The sequence below is a fragment of the Carassius gibelio genome, chromosome B22 (assembly GCF_023724105.1).
Source record: "Carassius gibelio isolate Cgi1373 ecotype wild population from Czech Republic chromosome B22, carGib1.2-hapl.c, whole genome shotgun sequence".
NCBI classification, from domain to species: Eukaryota; Metazoa; Chordata; class Actinopteri; order Cypriniformes; family Cyprinidae; genus Carassius; species Carassius gibelio.
Genome location: NC_068417.1, coordinates 25663462 through 25685383, shown reverse-complemented (window position 1 = coordinate 25685383; position 21922 = coordinate 25663462). Strand labels below are relative to the sequence as shown.

General features: G+C 39.4%; 1 long non-coding RNA gene across 3 annotated transcripts in view; it reads right to left on the bottom strand.

Annotated features, from left to right (window-relative positions):
* Positions 1-4240: 4240 nt before the first annotated feature.
* Positions 4241-21922, bottom strand: part of LOC127988012 (uncharacterized) — a 45212-nt gene continuing 27530 nt past the window's right edge. For all 3 annotated transcript variants that reach the window (XR_008161487.1, XR_008161488.1, XR_008161489.1), the window contains 2 exons: positions 20869-21914; positions 4241-4649 (listed from right to left, as the gene is read on the bottom strand). This is a non-coding gene — a long non-coding RNA (uncharacterized LOC127988012). The remainder of the gene's footprint in view (positions 4650-20868; positions 21915-21922) is intronic.

Sequence of the window (21922 nt, the reverse complement as noted above, 5' to 3'; positions counted from 1 at the left end):
CAAATGTCATTTTCAGATGAAAGCAATCTCTTTTTACACAGCCCGCTTTTTCACACTTAGCCGCTAACCTGCATCTACCACTGTTTTCGGCTTTCCCGCGTTTCTACAGTCTTGTTAATTTTATATGAAAGAGCATATTGGCACTTATCAGCGGGTGCCGCAGTAAAAGCGTTTAGGGTCAAAGCCTGAGCCACGATTGGTTCTTCCATTAGAAGAAGCGTGCAGCCTGGCTCTCCTCTCAGCCAATCAGATGCGCTCACCGTGCCATTGTTCCAAATGTTGGTGGTCTGCAGTTCTCTTATTAGACTCCCCTCTTATGATTTAACAATAAATGACACATAATTGAAGCTCCTGATAGAGTGACCCTTCCTCTACAATTTCAAGATTACAAACTACCAGACTCCAGAAAAATGCACCTCTGTTTGAATCAAACACGCCATTTGATTTTTTAACAAGCAACAGAAATAATAAATTCACAAATAAACTGGATAGGTGAACAGAATAAAAGTAAAAAAAAAAAAAAAAAAAAAAAAAAAAAAGAATAAGGGTTTACTTATGAATTGCTAAAATGTAATCATGGCATTTAAATAGCCTACCAAAATATATGATATTTCCAAGTCCATCTGCGGGCTTTCAGATAAAAATTAATTAAACAATTGTAGGCTAGATAATTAAATCGTTATAATTTTGTAAAACATAAAATGCATGCTTGAAGGTCCTGACTTCTGATTGGTCAGGGATGTGGAACCCTTCAACTAGTTTGACACAACTTTCTATTTCGTCAGGGACTATTTGTTGTAGCGGAAGAATACCATTTAATCTATAAATGATGAAATAATGTTTTACTAAAAAAATAGCGTACTTCATATTTTATTAAAATACTTAATTTTCTCGGGCCTGCTGAGTATGAATAGTGTAAATAGCGACTCATCGTATAACCGCGAATAATCGCGATAAAGCTATAGCTAATGTGGCTTTTCGTATTTAAAGAAGAGATTAATTTCTACATTAACTAGAAATGGTGCTGCATTATTCCACTTGTAAATACTAAAACTAGTTACTAAGACATATCATATCCACACATATTTTTAACTAGCTAGGTAGGTATATGTATATATGTGTGTGTGTGTGTGTGTGTGTGTGTATATATATATATATATATATATATATATATATATATATATATATATATATATATATATACAGGTGCTGGTCATATAATTAGAATAAAAGTGAAACTTGTATATTATATTCACTCCTTACACACAGACTGATGTATTTCAAATGATTATTACTTTAATTTTGATGATTATAACTGGCAACTAAGGAAAACCCCCAATTCAGTATCTCAGAAAATTCGTATATATATATGTGTGTGTGTGTGTGTATGTATGTATGTATGTATGTATATGTCTCAGTGCACCTCCCCAGTAAATTGAGAAGAGGGCTATATGGGGACATGTATGTTTATGAACCCCGGGGGCGCGGGGTCTGACTGGTTTTGCATTAAAAAAGACGAGGTCCTGTGAAAGTCCTGCTCCCTCCCTGTGTGTGAATTCAATAGCTCCAGCATGGTTAGCATGACAAACTGCTCTTCAGATGGCGTTGGCTCCTCGCTCTTCAAGTTCACACACACAAACACACTCCCCCTGTTGACCCTCCACTCGCCCTCTCCTTCAGTCTCAAGTCTATTTCAGACAAGGCAAAGGGCATCTTAGTTCTGAAATTTCAATAATGCTATCTGCTGGGGATGAAATGTTTTTTAAGGTCATGATTGTGTTTGCTTTATTTATCTATTTATATATGTGTTTTGTGAGAACAACTGTGGCATTTCTCAGTTCAAACTAAAAACGCAACACTATTCTATGATATATTCGAAATGGAAAATGAATGAATTGTGGAATTTTGGATTTTGTGTTCATGTTTCTGTTTATTTCTAATGGTAATTGTAATTGTAAAATCCCAAAACGTGCATGAAATATTGACAATTTAAGATCATGACAATTATTTTAGATTTAAATAATGGCCTTTATGTATCACTTGTTTTGGTTTATGGTCCATATGATAGTTATATGCAACTGATAATTCATCTCAAAATCTGATAATTAATCTGATAATTCATCAACATTCTCTCTTTCATCTGTTTTTAAACCCTTGTGATATAATTGCTTCAGTTATTTGGATCTCCTTAGTGGAAACAATCATCACCACAAACTGAATTACAAACACTCTTATATAAATGTTTTTAATATATATAAAAACATTTTCAGATCAGTTTGTTCAGAAGAATAAACATTTATTTAACCACCACAAAGATGAAAGAAGCAGTAAGTTTTTATTTTTTGTGTGATTTTGTTTATCTCATCTTGTGGAGGCTTGTTTTATTAATGACGAGTGTCAATTAAATAATATTTAAAGAAAAACATGTTATAATCGTTTTAAAATATTAATAAATATAAATTAATTAAACTATTATCATTATTATTATTATTAAAAAGCTAAACAGTCAAACTAAATAAATGCAGTATTTTTATTGAATGGTAATAAACAATTACAAATCATTTAATTAAATATCAACATCTAGTGAATTAAAAAGATCTTATTGGAAAAGTTGTTGACTTCTAAATTCATAGCATTTAAAATTACATTCTCGACTCAAATTCTGTCGAATGATTTAATAGACCAAAAACTTACAAATTATTTTAATTCCTATTGTTATACCTTTGTATTTATATAGATAGATAGATAGATAGATAGATAGATAAATATATAGATAGATAGGTAGTTATTACATTTAGAAGCTTAAATGTAATATGACACAACAGGCAAAGGATGCAGGACTTCACAGCCAAACTCCCTCCTCACCTCTCCTGACAAAGACAATGAACGTCTTTGGCAGACCACCAAGAACTGCTTTACTGGAGCTGCTCGTCCAGACTGTTTGAGCTCTGTCTCTGGGCAGAGGATGGCCGAGGGAGGGGTGACCAAGGGGACAAGAGCTGCCACCCTAATCTCTCCGAAAGAGGCTTGTTCGGTGTGGGTTTATCCCGTGGAGAGTAAGGGAATCTGCCATGCTCAGTAAGCATGTATATCAGGCCGTCTCATGGCTCAATGGCCGCTCCATGGGTGGCCCCTCCTGGTCAATACCGTCGGACCCTCCGCCAGACCGGCCCAGAATAGGATAATCTCTCCTTTTCGCTTTCTTTCAGGCCAAAGTCTGGCCTCTTGTCGGCTGAGTCACGGCCAGAGTGGCTTGGCCCTGATCCCGGGTCAGTGTGGCTGGGTGACCGAGGGGCAGATTTCAGTAGGTGCACTGGAGCGCACTGGACCAGCGCTTGAGCTGACAGTTAAAGGAAAACAATAGGCAGCAGGACTGATGTGTGTGTGTGTGTGTGTTTGAGTGGATTCCTCAGGTAATGAACACTTTCTGGCAGAGTGAAAGCTCACAGTGTCTGAGAAAAGCTGACAAAGGCTCTTTTGACAAATAGGATCCCAAATGAAACCCCCAAAATATAAAACTATTTGTTTATTTTTTTATTGAGGCAAGGTGGAATTTGACCTTATTCTGATCATCAACTTGAGGTCAGTTCAAAGTAAATATAATATGAGGTGGATTTAAACTATTCATTTTATGTGTTTTGCGAGTTTTGCAACCCTGTTACTAAATAGATTTCTAAACATCCCGGATGTTTTTTTTTTTTTTTTTTTTTTTTTAAATAGTGCAATTTTAAAATAAGTAATGGTGTTGTAAACAACTGTAGAAAATTGAGATGTTTTGAATTTCACCATATAAAAGAATAATATTATTTCACAGCTTGTGAAATACTTGGGTACCACACCACAATCATTCAGTAACAGGGTTGCATTACACTGATGGGAATTAAAACGAGCTATTAATTAAAAATATTTTCTTTATATAATAATATATATCAAATATAATTATAATTTAATTTTTTTGGGCAAAAATTTTACTTGTTAAATGCAATCAAGAAGATTGTGACCTTTAAGATGGGTTCAGGTCAAAAATAATTAAATGATATTTAAAAAGAGCTGTTTCATGGGATAATTATGTTGTATAATAGTTCAGAAAACATATTTTAATATTATTCTCACAACAAATCAATATGGGATGTGTGCCTCTAATGTTTTGAAATACAATTCGATGTCCTTTGAGCATTGAGTATCTAATTTATGTCAAAAGGTCCAGGAAAAGACAAAAGAACCACACAGACAACAAGACCATTTTTTCAGGATTTATTTAAACACTTAGATCTTAAATTCAAGGCGGTTAGGGATGAAATAGTTTACATCACAGCAAACAAAAGTATCTATATCTATCAATGTTTCTGTCTATATCTACACATCTGTTATTTATCCATTTATATAAACATCTATCTGCACACCATCTATATGAATATCTACTGTAGATCTATGTCTATATATGTACTGTACCTTTGTCCTGTACATTTCAAAAGACTTAAAAAAATGAACTTACCTTTATTGTCCAAAAATACTTACTTGATGACAAAAAAAAAAAAAAAGATTCAACAAAAACAACACAGTCTTACTGAAAAACAGTGATTTACTGTAATTAAATAGAAACCATCTCCTCTTGATTTGTCTGTGGTGATCAAGATTTAGTCCAAAACCTGAGGAGACAAAAGAAAGAAAAAAGATAGAATTAGTAGCAGTTTCACTCATTACATTTAAGAAACACCTTGCACTTCCTTTTATAACCTTCTTTTTTTTTAATAGCATATCACCATCTTTTTGCGAATCACAAAGCTGTTCACCGTATAGCGTCTGAACGGGGTGTGGCTTGAGTGAAGACTCGCATGAGAGGGGAGGGGCTTGAGAATTGATTGACAGAGTTCAGATGCCAGGATGCTCAGCGTCACGTGTGCGGTGATGATGCTGTGTGTGTGCCACAGCTCGCGTGTGTTTACCAGCACGCAGGCTGAAGGGGCGGGGAAACAGACTTTATCAGCCGTGATGTTTGACCCCGAGCCTAGAGCCAGACAGGGGTCAGGGGTCAGGGGAAGGACTGTCTGGGCACTGGGATTGACCCCAGGGCTGTGGGGGTGGGGGGGGGGCTTGTTGGTTCCAGTCTAGGGTGCTTCATATCACCTCTGGGGATTGAGGTGCAGACAGCTCAACGACTGAGCCTGCTTAATCATCAGTGCGCAACGTCTAGTCTGCTTGGTCATGGTACAAAGTCATGGAGGCCTGATATTGTGTTATGGAAATCAACCATGGCTGTTATCAATTTATTTCATTCGAATATATATATATATATGCATGCAGGTTGTATATTTTACTGTTGTGATATATATATATATATATATATATATATTGTCACGGGAGGAGCACAAGACAGACACAGTGGGCGTGGCGTCAGGCCTCGGAGAGGCTTTTATTAACAGAAATCATAAAACAAAGGGAATAAAAGTGGCCAAAGGGGGAAAGTGTCCAAAATAACAGGGAATCTGGTGTCCTCGTCGTGCTGCGGGATTTGTGTGGGTCGGGCAGTGTTCATCGAGGAAGGGTCCAGGCAAGGGGCGGAGTCCGGCGGCCGCACGCGCTCCCCTCCTTGGTCCGGGGCGCGAGGGGCGGCGGCTTCTCCTAGCGGCCGCATCTCTCTCGTTGGCCGCGGCGCTGGTAGGGGATGGACGGCCCGGCATCCTGGCCCGTCGGCCGTGTATACGGGTGCGGTTCCCATCCGGATCGCGGGTCCGGCAGCTCACGTCTTGGTGGCGCGGGAGTCCCTCAACGCACCCTTCCTGGACCCACGAGGACACCAGTGTGCATGCACGGGGAAGAGACCGGTCTCCTGAGGAGAGGCGCGTTGGGCTTTTAACCAGCGGCGGTAATGAGGCTCCACTTCCTTCAGGTGTGCCCCATCACACGCCGCCAGCCCTGACTCGTCCAGCGCCCCTCCTCTCACACCCACTCCAGTCGGGAGCCTGGTGAAGGGCGGCGATTTAGGACGGGGTGCCGGTGACAATCAGGGAGGAGGCAGCTGACTCGTCACATTCCCCCTCCCAAGCGACATCCCCGTCATCAGGGCGCCGCCCACACGGGAGTGCTACCATCCTCAACCAGGCTCCAAACGGTCGGAGTGGGCGGGGATTCCTCTCCGGGCGGTCCTCCCTCTCGCAGCGCACCGGAACAGGGACAGAGAAACCGGGTTTTAGTGACAGCCTCAACCAACCACAGGGTAAAATGACAATAACAGAAGTCACTTACCCTTTTTGTGGCTGGGAGGCTGTCCCCAGTTTTCCTCCGTCCCAGTCCGGGTTCTCATGAACGTTTGCAAGCGAGAGGGAGTGACGTCACCAGATGTTTCCCAACTGCGCTGTCTAGGCTCCGCCTTGCCTGCATTCTCCACCAGTGTCACGGGAGGAGCACAAGACAGACACAGTGGGCGTGGCGTCAGGCCTCGGAGAGGCTTTTATTAACAGAAATCATAAAACAAAGGGAATAAAAGTGGCCAAAAGGGGGGGAAGTGTCCAAAATAACAGGGAATCTGGTGTCCTCGTCGTGCTGCGGGATTTGTGTGGGTCGGGCAGTGTTCATCGAGGAAGGGTCCAGGCAAGGGGCGGAGTCCGGCGGCCGCACGCGCTCCCCTCCTTGGTCCGGGGCGCGAGGGGCGGCGGCTTCTCCTAGCGGCCGCATCCCTCTCGTTGGCCGCGGCGCTGGTAGGGGATGGACGGCCCGGCATCCTGGCCCGTCGGCCGTGTATACGGGTGCGGTTCCCATCCGGATCGCGGGTCCGGCAGCTCACGTCTTGGTGGCGCGGGAGTCCCTCAACGCACCCTTCCTGGACCCACGAGGACACCAGTGTGCATGCACGGGGAAGAGACCGGTCTCCTGAGGAGAGGCGCGTTGGGCTTTTAACCAGCGGCGGTAATGAGGCTCCACTTCCTTCAGGTGTGCCCCATCACACGCCGCCAGCCCTGACTCGTCCAGCGCCCCTCCTCTCACACCCACTCCAGTCGGGAGCCTGGTGAAGGGCGGCGATTTAGGACGGGGTGCCGGTGACAATCAGGGAGGAGGCAGCTGACTCGTCACAATATATATATATATATATATATATATATATATATATGTTTGTTATTATATAAATTCTATATTAGTTATATATTTTTATTATATTATATACATATATTGGACAACAGAAGCAATCAAAACTAACAAAAGAGCAATGTTACACAAGTGCTATAAGAAGTCTCAGTTTGCTTAAACGCAGAACACGTAGCAACGTTTAAAAAAATTATAAATAAAAAGAAAACGATAGAATAGAAAAAGAACAGAGCAAGCTTGTGTTTGAGGCCTTTTTGCTTTTGTTAAATGTATAATAAATAAAAAGAAAAGAAATAGAATAGAAAAATAATAGAGAAGCTAATGTTAGTTTTTTTAGTAAATGAATAGAGTGCAAGTCTAAAAGGGGAAAGTGTTTTTAATCATTTATACATACTTATATTTAGATTTTATATAGTTTTACATTTAATATATATACACACACGCACACACACACACACATTAATATTGTTTTATAGCAATCCAAGAAATATATAATTTCTACTTTGTTTACGGAAGTCTTACACATGGGCTATTAAGGAATTATTTTTTTTATTATTATTAACAAAAACATTTTTTTAAACTTAATATTAACATCTTAATATAAGGCAAGTATAAGCATAATAACCTATTTATTTTCACACATGGATATCCTTTCATGATTTGATCTATGTTAATTATCTTCAAATATCATGTTCAGATTAACAAATATATAAGACTAATTAACCAATAATTATTAAAATTATTATTATTAATAACAGCAACAACAATCTTTCTCTTTTTATGTTTGTTTCTGTCCCATGAAATTACTTCCGTTGATGTTACCTGGTGTAATCAGGTTGATTCAGTCATATGAAGAGGGGAGTTTTGTCTTGTACCATTATTATCAGTATTATTCCATTTTTCGTTTGCCAGACAAAAATACATGTTTTCATATTTGTGTACTTGCATTAGCTTCGACTTTGCCGTTTTATAATATTCTAATGCATTTGCCACATCCTGTCCTGCTTAGCAGCACTTTTCCCATCTGGATTGTTGTGTTATGATTACATAATTATGGGACTGCGGTAAGATCGTGACACTGTGGTGAATATGTGGCTGATTCAGTCGAGATGCTGTCTGATCTGTCTGTATATTATGATTTTTTGGACCCTGTCTTGCTCAGTGAAGTCTCAGCGGTGCTTAGTATCCGCCAGCGTAGCATAATTTGTATGTAAATGTATTCATATGAAGGCAAGCAGGGAGACCACCAGCTTTGCTGGATCTTGTGTCCCAGAATACAGGTGTCTGTAAAAATGAGTCGCATCTCAGCAGTAGATTATGAAAAGACGAAAAAAATGTGTGTATTGCCAGAACAGGTCACATAAACCCCCAATAAACTGCAACTGAAAGTAATTACATTCATCTAATGCGCTGTGATCCGCACTGAATAATCAGTTTTTAGGTTTGGAGCGTGGTATGTCAAACCTCCTCGTTTTTCATTTTCAGACAGGCACGTTGCAGGCAGCCATAAGGAAGTATCCAGGGGTCCTCATGCTATCAGTGGAGGGAGGGAGGGGGCGTGATGGTCTACCGTACAGTACTGGCTGTGTCTGAAAATTTAAAGGGAATGCCTAAACAGCCAACGTTTTGTAAAAAGGTAGCTCTAAAGGAAACGATATACTGCAAAATCACGTCTAATGATCTAAAACCAATTCCAATGAACTAAGGACATTTGTGTGTGTGTGTGTAAACAATGCTTGTGTAGAAAATGAATCATAAGACATTTAAAAAAAAAAAATTTTATGAACTTTTAAATTTGGGCACTCTTAACTTTTAAATTTTGAATTGGTTTCAGACCACATTTAGATTGGGTTTGTCAGCATAACATTTAAAAAACCTAAACATTTGCACCAGAAAATGAAACTATATAGACATTTATTCATGAACTTACTTTAGAATTCACACTGACACATCTGAACCTGGTGTCACACCACATTTAAATTAACTAATTTTGTATCACCAGCACAAACCTAAACATTTGCATCAGATTTGCCCAAAAAGCAGTTCGACAAGGACAGTAAATATTACTCTCCCCAACAAAGACTTTTAAAATATTGTTTTTATTTGTTATTATCGTTAATATTCATTATACTGTGGTAGCCATTTTTTGTGATATTTCTCTTTGTTCAATCGTAAATTAAATCAACATCTTAAGCTTATATAACAAGCTGAAAAAAATAAGCTTCTGGGCATATCGACGCAAATATTTCTGTAGTTTAAACACACACACGAAAACACACACACAAAAAAAAAACCATGAAATTTGATGCTTACTAGCCTAATATAAATGTGGTGTGAAACCAGATTTAAATGTATCAAGTGTGAATGCTCAGATTTCGAAATAAATGTCCATAAGACACTGCAATTATGGCTAAACGAAGAGAAATATTGCAGACAATGGCCGCCACAGTACGCCAGACACATAAAGCATTTCTCCCCTCACAAAGACTGTCTAAATATAGTCTCGGTTAAGCCTGGGAACGAGTAAAAGTGTCAAATATTCAGTCATTCAATGACTAGACGACGGCCCAGCTGCTCTATTCAGCTGCAGGTGAGGAAGGACCCTAGAGGTCAAGGTCAGGGGGGTTGTGTGCTCAGACTTTTCACTACACCCCCAAAACAGATTTGACCAGCAAACAGAACACCACACAAGATGTAAATGTTCATTTTACTGCATGCCTGGCAACCCTAAGGAAGTCTTTGCTGTCTGGATCTAAACATCTTCTCTTTCTCTTCCTGTGCATCTCTGCTGTCATTGTTTCTTGCTCATCGGACTATAAGAAAAGGGCTCTGCTTTGTACACAATGCTTTGCGGAGTACACATAGAAGAGTTTTTTATCGCAGTGTTAAACGGGAACAAAGCCCAGTATGAGCCCCCCTTTATCAAGATAGTGGTGTCATTGGGGACTGGATGATTTTCTCCACTGGTCCTGCCTGGTGTCTGTCTCGCATTCATCTGCTGGTCATGGTTATTCATAGCCTGCAGAATACCTGATTGATGCAAGCAAACAGTGATCTAGCGGCACGTATTTTGATGTCTTAAACACTTGCACTTGCACTTTCCCTCATAAAACAATTAGACTGCAGAATTATCACTGAAGTATTACTAAAGTTAAATTCAGTAAAATATATCATTATTGAACAGACGGTTTTATTACATATTTGTAAAAAAAATTGTATATAATTTTATTAAACAGTTATATATATTATATGTAATGTTATACAATATTTAACATGGGAAAAAATAAAAAGAATATATATATATATTTACTTTTTTCCCCATTTTTATAATAATTTTTATAAATAATTTTCAATTAAAAAATGAATAACAGATAGTACAAACAGTTAATGTTTAACATGCATTAAAATAAACATGCTAAATAATATATTATTTAATAATAATAATAATAATATATATATATATATATATATATATATATATATATACATACATACACACACACACAGTGCCGTGAAAAGGTTTTTGCCTCCTTCCTGTTTTTTTTTTTTTGTTTTTTTTTGCACATTTGTCACACTTAAAAAAATTCAGATCAAACTAATTGTAATATTACACAAGGATAATGCAAGTAAGTAGAAAATGCAGTTTTTAAATGATTTTATTTACTAAGGCAAAAAAAAAAACCTGTCCAAACCTACCTGGATCTATGCAAAAAAATATTTGCCCCCTTCTGTTAAATCATGAAAGAACTGTGAAAAACAACATTCTTTTATAAAGCAGAGTTAAATTGTACTACCACACCCAGGCCTGATTACTGATGACCTGTTGAATCAAGAAATCGCTTTAATAGAACCTGTCTGACAAAGTGAAGCATGCTTAAAGAACAACAAATAGTTTGGCAAAGAAATTCAAGAACAGATGAGAAACAATATAGTGGACATGTCTGGAAAGGATTATAAAGCCATTTCTAAGGCTTTGGGTCTCCAGCGGACCACGGTCAGAGCTGTTATCCACAAATGGAGAAAATTGGGAACAGTGGTGAACCTTCACAGGAATGGCCGGCCTACCAAAATTACTCCAAGAGCGCAACAACGACTTATCCAGGAGGTCATAAAAGATCCAAGAACCTCATGTAAAGAACTGCAGGCCTCACTTGCCTCAATTAAGGTCAGTGTTCATGAATCAACCAAACGAAAGAGACTGGACAAAGTTGGCATCCATGGAAGAGTTCCAATGCAAAAAATGCAAAAGCCTGACCAGGGAAGGTGTGTGTCCCGTTACATCTGACATAAAACCACACAGGATTTCATAAAAAGAAGATCATACCAACAGTCAAACACTGTGGTGGTAGTGTGATGGTCTGGGGCTGCTGTGCAGCTTCAGGACCTGGACGACATGCTATAGTTGATGAAAACATGAATTCTGCGCTCCATCAGAAAATCTTGAAGGAGACTGTCCGGCCGTCAGTTTGTGCCCTCAAGCTGAAGCGAACTTAGGTTCTGCAGCAGGATCATGATCCAAAACAGACCAGTAAGTCCACCTCTGAATGGCTGAAAAAAAACAAAATGAAGGTTTCAGAGTGGCCAATTCGAAGTCTGGGCTTAAATCTGATTAAGATGCTGTGGCATGACCTTAAACTGTCAATTCATGATCACAACACTCAAATGTAGCTGAATTAAAACAATTCTGCAATGAAGAGTGGGCCAAAATTTCTCCACAGCTGTGTCAAAGACTAAATGCCAGTTACTGAAAACGCTTGATTGCAGTTGTTGCTGCAAAAGTGTGGCACGACCAGTTATTAGATTTAGGGGGCGATTACTTTTTCACATAGGGCTAGGCAGGATTGAACAGCTTTTTTCAAAACAGCATTTTGTATTTACTCATTTTGTATTTACTAATCTTTGTGTAATATTAAAATTTGTTTGATGAACTGAATCTTTTAAAGTATATCTTATATGAGAAGTAATTCTGTGATTTTTCTGATATTAAAGTGTTATATTTGTAAAACTTATATTTTTAATATATATTTATATTATTGATCAATCTTGATGTTAAAACAAAAAAGATACTTATTTAAAAATATTAGATATTTTATTACATTTTTTGTTATTTATATTTATTGTTTTTAAAATAGTAAAAACCTGTTTAATAGTATTTTATTATATTAAATAATAAAACTATGATTTTATTTTAATGAAAGATATTTAAAATATTTACATTACATTTGATTGTAACATGCCACATCAAGACTGTTTTATTACATATTTAAATAATAAATAATATCAAACCTAATATGTAAATTGTCTAGAGGCTAGTGCATGTGCTTTGACACATTCATGCGGCGCTCGTGTGGATGATGTAAGTTCAAGTCTGGCTAACAACATTTCTTGCCACCACTTCCTTTCTTCTCTCTTGACAGTATGTATCATTAGGCAAAACGGTTACAACTAAATGAAAACGAATGCAGGTCATTTGAGCTGCATGATCCCAGGCTCCTCCTCTTCCCTGCAGAATGATGCAACTATAACCAGTCATCAAGCTATGTTAACCTTTCTCATTCAGTGCACTGGACGTTTGCCAGTCTGAACGGGTTTAGTGAGCATATGCTTCCCTCCTTCCAGACAGGGCCTCCTCCTGCGCCAGCTTTATTTCAAACACCGCATCTCAGACGAGTCCAATTCATGACTGAGTGATGCACAATTAGTATGCAGCCAACAGCTTGCCTCAAATAAAAGGACCCAGGAGCTGCGGCAGTAGTCCAAGGGGGTTAACCAGCGCTCTTCCCCTCACCCCTCACGGTCCTGGACTCAAATCTTAACGGGACATCAAACCATCTCCTGGCGGCTTTGGTGTGACGTGTCTTCCCAACCGGTTCCATACGCATGCTAGTTTAGCATCAAGCTAGCAGATTGTTTGCAGTCTGAGTATTCAAAATGCCTTTCGTCGGTTTCAGACGCTAGCTGGATGATGAACCTTGTATCTCTGTATTTTTTCCCTTTCTTTTTTTAATCCATTGCCATAATATTTTAAAACTCTTCTGTGGTGCTTTTTTGGTTGCACTTTATTCCTTTGTCTTTGTAGCTTCTCTTTTTGTTAGCATAATTATTAGAAATGTTTATATTGACATTTAAAATCCATTCTAACAACTAGACTAGAGTTTCTTCATTTTCTCATCTCAGTTGAGAATATTGATATTCATCAGCATTATATCAGACGTTTTAGTTTAGTCATATTTGACGACTGGCACAACACAAAGGTGCGTGATTCTGCAAGGACCAGTTACTCTTCAAAACACTAACTACCATCACACACTTGGGTCTGCGAGCGGCTCTGGAACAAATGAACACAAGGGTTCGAGGGGGGTCAGCGAGGAGGAGGTGAAGCCCCAGAGGCGAGCGAGTGTCAACCCCAGCTGGGCGGACATTTTGTTGACATGCTGATAGGGATTTAAGCAGTGGGTGGGTGTGTGTGTGTGTGTGTGTGTGTGTGTGAGCGAGCTAGGTGAGAGAATGAGCCGGAAAAGAGGGAAGGAAGGACAGAGGCTCACAACAGCGGCGTTTCTAAGCTTGATTTCAGCGCGAGCTGAGACGATTAGGGGGAACAGGGAAGGACAAGGAAGAGGGGGCTCTCTGGGAAAGATGGGGACCAGTCCATTGAGACGCTGGTACGGGGATGTTGGTGCGGGCAGGACTTCTTCGGCTGAGCTAATGAAGCATAGGTGGAGATAATAATGGAATCTTCCAGAGGGTGGACTGGTGTCTTCGTCCGCCATTCAAAAACTTGGTTTCTGAAGAAAAAGCCCTCCTTTTAAAGGGGTATCATTGTTTAAACTGCAGGAGACGAAGAGCGGGAACAAATGCAGCGAAATCGATGTTGCTTCCTTGCGACCGATGCTACAAATAAAAGCCCGTAGGCTTCATTAAAACAAGCTCATGATATTGTAAATGAACAGATGTTGAAAAAATACGGTTGCCAGGTTGCACCGAAAAGAATCCGCCGTAATAATCACCCCCTTATTTGCCAGTCAAATATGATTTGGGGTGTAGCGAGATGTCTGACCATACAAAACCCCCCCTGACCTTGACCTCTAGGGTCCTTCCTCACCTGCAGCTGAATAGAGCAGCTGGGCCGTCTAGCCAGCATACAACTGAATATTTGACACTTTTACTCATTCCCACGCTTAACCCAGATGATATTCAAACAGTCTTTGTGGGGGAGAGTAATATTTTCTGTGTTTGGTGTACCATTATCTTTGATATTTTTTTCTCATTTAAGGCCCATTCACATCAAGAACTGTAAAGATAACTATATTAGCATCGACACCAGCAAACAACAATGTTGTGTTTAGAATAAGCACTCACTGCAGTTTTTTTATCTGCTACTTTAAATATTCAAGCTCTTTAAAGCAGGATGGATTCTGATTGGCTGGCAATGTTTCTATCGTTCATCAACTGGAAAAATCCATCCATTTGCATTTCTCCTCTGTGTTTTTATAGTTATATTTGTGGTGTGGACTTCTCTGTTCACTGTTCTCATAGAATTAGAATAAGACCAATCCTTTGGTCATTTATGCTTTATTTATGCTCATCTTAAGCTTTATTTAGACAGAAAGCAGCTCAAATAATTTTTTGGTATATCTGAGTCAAATCAGTTTAGTTTGTGTAGTCTAAACTACAAGAAACAAATGAAATCTGATGTTTATTGACGTGATCTAAATGTGGTGTGAAATCAGATTAAAATGCATCTCAGTGTGAATGCTCACATTTAAAGTCTTTTTTTTTTGGAATTCAAAAACTATACGTGTATAACACCATACAAAATGACTAATTTTTATGGTGTTATACAAATATAGTTATTTCTGAATACAGTAATTTTCCATCACTTCCCTGCTATGCTGTGAACAAGTAAGTGGTTTAGGACACATGCAGGAGTGCAAAATGGGTTGTTTATGTTCTCTCATGTTCCTTGTGAGTTTAATGATGTGTGCACACCAGAAGCGAAGCAAATTGTCACATTGAGTTTTCGCTCTAAATTACTCACGAGATGTTTTTCGCGTCACTTGTACGAATAAAAACATAATGCTCTTCAACATTTTCTGGTACAACCACACAGTGTCAAACCGAACACATCAATAAGCTCTTGATTGACTTGCATGACGCGTCATTCGAATTTTTCTTTCTTGTCGAAATTTTTCAACTTGCGCGGAAGACACAACTGAGAGAAATATCACATGTTCGTAGCAAATGTGCCACCCAATTTGCATCTTTGCATCAACTCTGTATGTAATCTAGCCATGCAATTAATTAAATTAGATTGTGGTGTGCAACAAGATGATGTCATGATTAACAAAAACAGAGGAAAACTTGAACAAATGCATCAGATCATTTAATCATCTGTAAAAGTGAAATACGGACAGTCAGTCTTAAAAACGGAATTTAAACCAAATGGGATTTGTATGCAGTGTGAACAAAACATAAAAGGTATAGTTCACCCAAAAATGAAAATTCTGCCATTAATTACTCACCCTCATGTCAATACAAACCTAGAGGACTTTCTTTCTTCTACAGACCACAAGAAAAGATAATATAACAGTAAGTACAGTGGAAGCCATTTAACATTCTGGACCTCATTGACTTCCATTGTATGCAAATTTCTTGTTTCGTGTTTGACGGAAGAAATCGTCATAGAGGTTTGGAACAACCGGAGGGTGAGTAACTAATAAACTATCCCTTTAATGGCAGGATATGAGGTACAGCACAAAAACTGGACACTAATTTGAAGTTACTTGTTCTAACCCTCACCCAACCTTACACTTCCAGTCTACATCTCTACATCGTGTCCACAAAACCATTTGCTACGGAACGGTACTTTCTCATTCCCTCTCCTTCTCGCTGTCTGTCTATCTTGTTCCACGTCTCCTTTCTCTTCCCAGCATACAGACAGAGCCAAGCTGGTCTGAAGCAGCATTTTGAAAGGGTGGGGGTGCAGTTCGGGGGCATTTTCATTACGGTCAAATCTCAGGCCCGGCTCTTCAACGTGGCCTGTGCCACCGAGCCGACAGTTTAATCATACAAACAGCACTCCATTCCCGTTTCCCGCTCTCTCCTTCACACACTCCACTCCTCGCTTCATAATTCCGCGCCCCACACACTCCGCACGCAGTGCTGTGTTTTGGGGAGTTTTAAAATGACATAATCAGTGACTTGGATAAACGCCTGTTTTCACTCTGTCTGTAATCAGCCGCGCTGGACGCTAGCGTGTTTTTAAAGGGCCAGTAGCTTTTTTGGGATATAGGTGAAGCACAATTTTATGCTTTTAATAATACTGGTATATTGTAGTACTCGATCTTGAAAATAGCTTATTAGCGCTGAAAAATAAAATAAAGAGTGAAACTTTGACATGCTAAATAGATATAACATACATATGTGTCTTAAAAAACGTTCTGTGATTCTGAACAAATAGCCTGTTTTAAATCTGTTTAAAATAATGTTTTGCTTATATGTACATGCATGTTCATCTGGATAATATTAGGCAGCCATTTAGCAATTTACTAGCTTACTAGAAAAACCCATCAGCAACTAAACAATTAAGACTAGTAAGCTACAACTGCAGACAAAAAAATAAATAAAATGGTCATCTGATATTAAATGCTACATCAGCTTTATTTAACAACTACAGAGAATTATTGTTTAAAAATGCTAATGGACATCTAGTAAGTTGAAAGCTGTTAAAAAAAGAAGTGTGAATTTCATTTTTCTTTATCTACTAAAACGTTAAGCATTTAGAAGTAAACCGTTAAGATCACTAGTATGATACATTTTCACAACAAAATCAGTTATTGATGTCTGCTTTTCATAAGCAACGCGGTAAATGCTGAAGGTTATTATACAAAAAGTTAATCAATGCTTTGTATTAAAAGGTAAATCTGCTAAAATATTATGAAACGAGCTACTATGCTAAAGAATAAACCGAAATAATTGCGTTGCCAGAAGAACTTAAAAGTCGTTAGCCTGGCTAGCCACTTGTCAGATCACAGGTGGAATAAAATCAAATCAAATAAATAAAAAAGCTGCATATCGTCTTGGCAGAACTGAGCAGTGCCAATAAATGCTTTTAGCAACTATTACTTCTGTGGGTGGACCACATTCAATCAATAACCAAGCAAATTAAAGCAGCAGGCACTCAGAGCATAGAAACCCCCTCATAACACTGAGACAGCACTGAAGCACGGCTAACATTAAAACATTAAACATATATAACCCCATCTCTGCACACAGGGGAGCCACACCGCTCTCATATGATGCTACAGCACTTTTGGAAATGTAAAAATAGTCCGACTCCATTTCTTCAAGGCTAATCAAGAATTGGAGAAAAGCTTATTGCAAACAGGCAGGGAAGGGATTTTTTTTATGTTGCCATCTTTTATATTTTGATACAGCGCTGGAGCCAGGATACCACTCGTTTGAGATGTTCAGCCCAGTTATTAAGCTTTAAGACTTTCAGGCCTTCAAGGTAAGCGTGTAAAAGGTTTACAAGTTGGTATGTAAGACAGCCAGAAGGAATGTGGTTTTGATGTTGTGAGAACGACTGAAGCCTGGTAGCTATTACAACAGAAAATAAAAAGGTAGCACTAATAATTTAATTGATAAGCTCTAAAAGAAAATGAATAAAATCTCAAGTATTAAAAAATATATGGTTTTATGTTGAACAAATGAGAACAATGAGAACATATGAAGTCTGGTAGTTAGCTGTTAGTACATATAATAAAAAGGCAGCTGTGATAATTTAATTGATATAAGTAAGAAAATAAAATAAAATATTGTTTCATGTTATGAGAGAAGAAAAAAAAGAGAGAGAAACACTTACTCATGTTGTTCAAACCAAAACAAAGTCCTACAGGTTTGGAATGACATGAGGGTGCGTAAGTGAGGACAGAATTCAGATCTGGCATGGCTAATCCTTTAATGGGAAAGTAACCGTGCACAGACAGGACAAAGCAAATCAACAAATCAACATCTTGTGACACCTAAATCTTGTGCCGTCCACCATAAGTCTACACCTGTACCGCAGGAGTGGGAGGTTAACATATCGCTGGGTCCTGGTGAAAACGTGGCCTTTATTCAGGCACCTAATGGGCGTAACACTCGCCCCTCTGTCCCCTCCTTTCTTTTGCCGCCTTTGCAGGCCACTAACAGGATTTACTGTACTCAGCCTCCCTGCCTAGCTTTGTGCTGAATTATGCATAATTGCGCTAGTGTACTCACACGCATGGCTAACGCTGCGATTAGCATAAAAGCTTTTTGGTTTTCCTTTTTTTTTCCAGGTTGAGGGGGGTATTTTTGTGTTTTGAAGAGAACTTGAATTGCACAAGATTTGCAGCGTGTGTATTTGTTTAGGGGGGGGGCCATGGGGTGTGGTAGCCTAGCTAGAGTGTCAGGCCATATATAATTTTGTCTGGCTCAGGCTAAAACATATGGGCTCCCCAGCTGTTGTAAATATGCAAATATGGAACGAACACAGACTGACTGACCCAGACGTACCACTCTGCTGCTAATATGCATTTTAGACATCAACTTGTCCAGACAGACGCATAAGCCACCCCCCTCACCTCAAAATGTAACTGCCCTCTCCGCCCAGTTTTAACCAAATCACCCCACCCACATGACATATCCCACCTATGAACCACAAACAATATGATATACGATATGATAACCAATATGAGAAACTGTTATTCTAGACAGCTAACGCCAAATTATCATCAATTATCATCCAATATGCTACTTTTTAAAAAGCTAACCAAAACTTAAAAAAAGAATGTAAAACCAATACAAACTAACAGTTCAAAATTGATTACTCTAAATTCTGGTTGGATGAGCTCAAATGTAAAAACGCTAAAATATGAACATTCAATATTATTCAGTTAATAGTGTTCCTGTAGCTCAATTGGTAGAGCATTGTGCCATCAAGCGCAAGGATGGGGGTTCGATTCCCCGGGAAAATATGATAGGTAAAAAATTGATAGCCTGAATGCACTGTAAGTCACTTTGGATAAAAGCGTCTGCTAAATGCATAAATTAAAATTTAATTATTATTCTGCTAAACTGTTGATGGTTGCTAAGCAACGAAGCAACTAAACATTGTGTTATCCCTAAATAAATTAGCAAATCGCATTTTTTATACTTCCCTTTTTTCTTTTTTTTTTACTCTTACGTGTAAATATAATGGTTTATGCACATCAAAAGTGAATTTAATTATTTGTGTGAGTAGCCTAGATTATGTACAAAGTCAATGCAAAGATGCAAACTGGATGACACGACTGCCACAAATGCGTGATTTTGGTATCTTCCGCGCAAGTTTAATCATTTCAACTCGAGTGGAAAATTTATCAGTGAAGAGCCTATTGACATTTTTTTTTTTAATGTGCGTATGTTTTTATTCACTTGAGTAATGTGAAAAACATCCTGCGAGTAAACTAGAGAAAGTAACGCAATGCAAATATTCATTTTCATTCATTTTGATGTGCACACACCATAACACAATCTTTGAGAAAACCTTTTTGTACTTCCATATGGTCAGAGTCAGATTTTAACACCTTTTATTGATATGAAACAAAGTGGTTAGAGACAAGATTTACACAAAACTCTAATGATGACTACTGATATTTCATACGAGATGGTGAAATCGCAAGATACTATGCCCTGGCTCAAAGTGCTACTTTTTTATGGTTGTTTTTCCTATTACATTTTACAAGGTTTAGGCTTTGGGTAGTACATTTTTGTAAAAGCCAACTTCTACAATTTCTTACCATTTCACCATGTAGTTTGAATTATTAGGAATTCCAATTGGATTTAGTTGGTTTCGACTACTACAATGCTACAATTTCACGCTAAATTACGGAGGATTTTTAGGTCTGTGTTTTCGTAAATACAGAGCGTCTATTGAAAGAAAAGTTAAAATGAATAAAATCTGACTCAACCAAACAACCATTTTATTAAAATAGTTAAAAAAACAAAAAACAAAGACACTGTACACAGACATCTCCCAGAGCACCAAGGCTAACTGCCTAAGCCCCTTTCAGATCTTCAGCTCCACTGACATGATTGTAATAAAACAAGTGTGAAGTTTTGTATTGTAAGAAGGAACACAATGTTGCCCAGTGAGCGTTTGTGTGAAGGGCGCGGATTGTCGGGTCCCACGGCACAGCAGTGCACCAGGGCCTACAGTGAGGAGTGCTGTGCATGCTAATGAGGTCATAATGGGAGGCTGTCTGGAACCGGGCCCTGCGAGTGAGGGATTTACGTAGCTAGACTACCCAGTCGCAGATGTCACAGATGGCACAGGCATCAGATGCTTTGTGTGTGTTAGCGCCATATTTTTCTCCCATTTCGAATGACAGAATGCTATCGCAGCTTAACATAAAGACAGACAGACTGTAAAAGGATACAAGCGATCAAGGAAACAGGCGCATATGCCCTGCGTGTTTCAAAGGCGGCGTAAATTACGAGGGAGGGAAATAAGCATATGCAAATGCAATCATCTGGAATCTACATAGTCGCCCTTGATTAGGCAGATGGGCAGCGTTTAAGGTGCCGCCATCTTGGCACGGAGACAGCTGGCAGGCAACAGCAGCCATTTTGTCGAAGGAGCTGCCCAGTGGAGACGAGACGAATGGCGGGTATCTATGCAGTCGTCTGCCACTTTGTTTGTTTTACATAATACAAATCAAGACCTTCAACCAGCTGATGTTATGTAACCCACGCATACAGATTACTGAAATCTTTCCTTACCGAATCCAACTTCTCGTTGAGCATCCAAAGATACAGGAAATATCCACTGCCACCAGGCACTCCACTTTTCGAATTGTTGGTATCTAGCTCGGGCCATGTTTCAGTTGTCCACATCCCAGTGGATCTGCAACCTTGTGGGATCAACTTTTCCATCTTGCCCTGTGCTCGATTGGTCCGCACTGTTATTAATACACATCAAGTGCCAGGGTCAAGGGTGAAAATGGTTACAAAGTGCCCAGGAAGGGTTGGCGCCAAACCCTTCACCTACAAATCAAGGTCAAGTCCTTTTTCCGAGCCTCTCGAATAGTGGCGTCCATAAAAAAAAGATCAGATAAAACCAGGTGGAAAAAGGATTCAAACTGCTCTCTCATCCCAGCCCATCAGATGTAGAGCACTTTGTGCATGCTCAGGAGGAGGACCACTAAAAAAAGAAGGCCTCTTGATTTAGCGTAAAAGAGATCTCTGTCAAGCACTCATTACAACAGTCAGGGGGAATGTGCACTTATGGCGAAATAGGAATCAAAGATGGGGGAAAGAAAGACCTTTGACATTCTTTTTCTACTTGTTCTCCAGCAGGCAAAGTTTTATCAAGTGATGCCGATCCTGTAAAGGCCCTCTGGCAGAACCACACAAGCAAGCACACACACACTCTGTGTTGCATGAAGAGCGTCAAGGCTGTTGGCCCTCGCTTTAGCTGATACGAGTTGACTGAGATTGGGCTGCGAGAGAGAGAAAGCCGAACACTCGGGCTCCCATGGCTCCATGGCTGGAGGCAGCATTGGGCGACCCCTGGCAGCATCTCTCCTCAGTATTGATTTCTCTCCCTCCTCGCTGCCGAGGAGCCGGTAGCCGGCGGGGAAAGCGAGCTGCCTCGCCTGCCCACTCCGACGCTCCCTGGCTGGCCCCTGCCGTCTCTCAGAGACCCGAAGATGGAGAGTCGGGACCAATGGAAGAGAGCCCATGGCGGTCTGCAGCTGTGTTCACCTGCTCCGGGTTCACTCCTCCACCACTATCGCTACTCCCACTCTCCGCTCGTCTTCCGACTCCTGCCAAA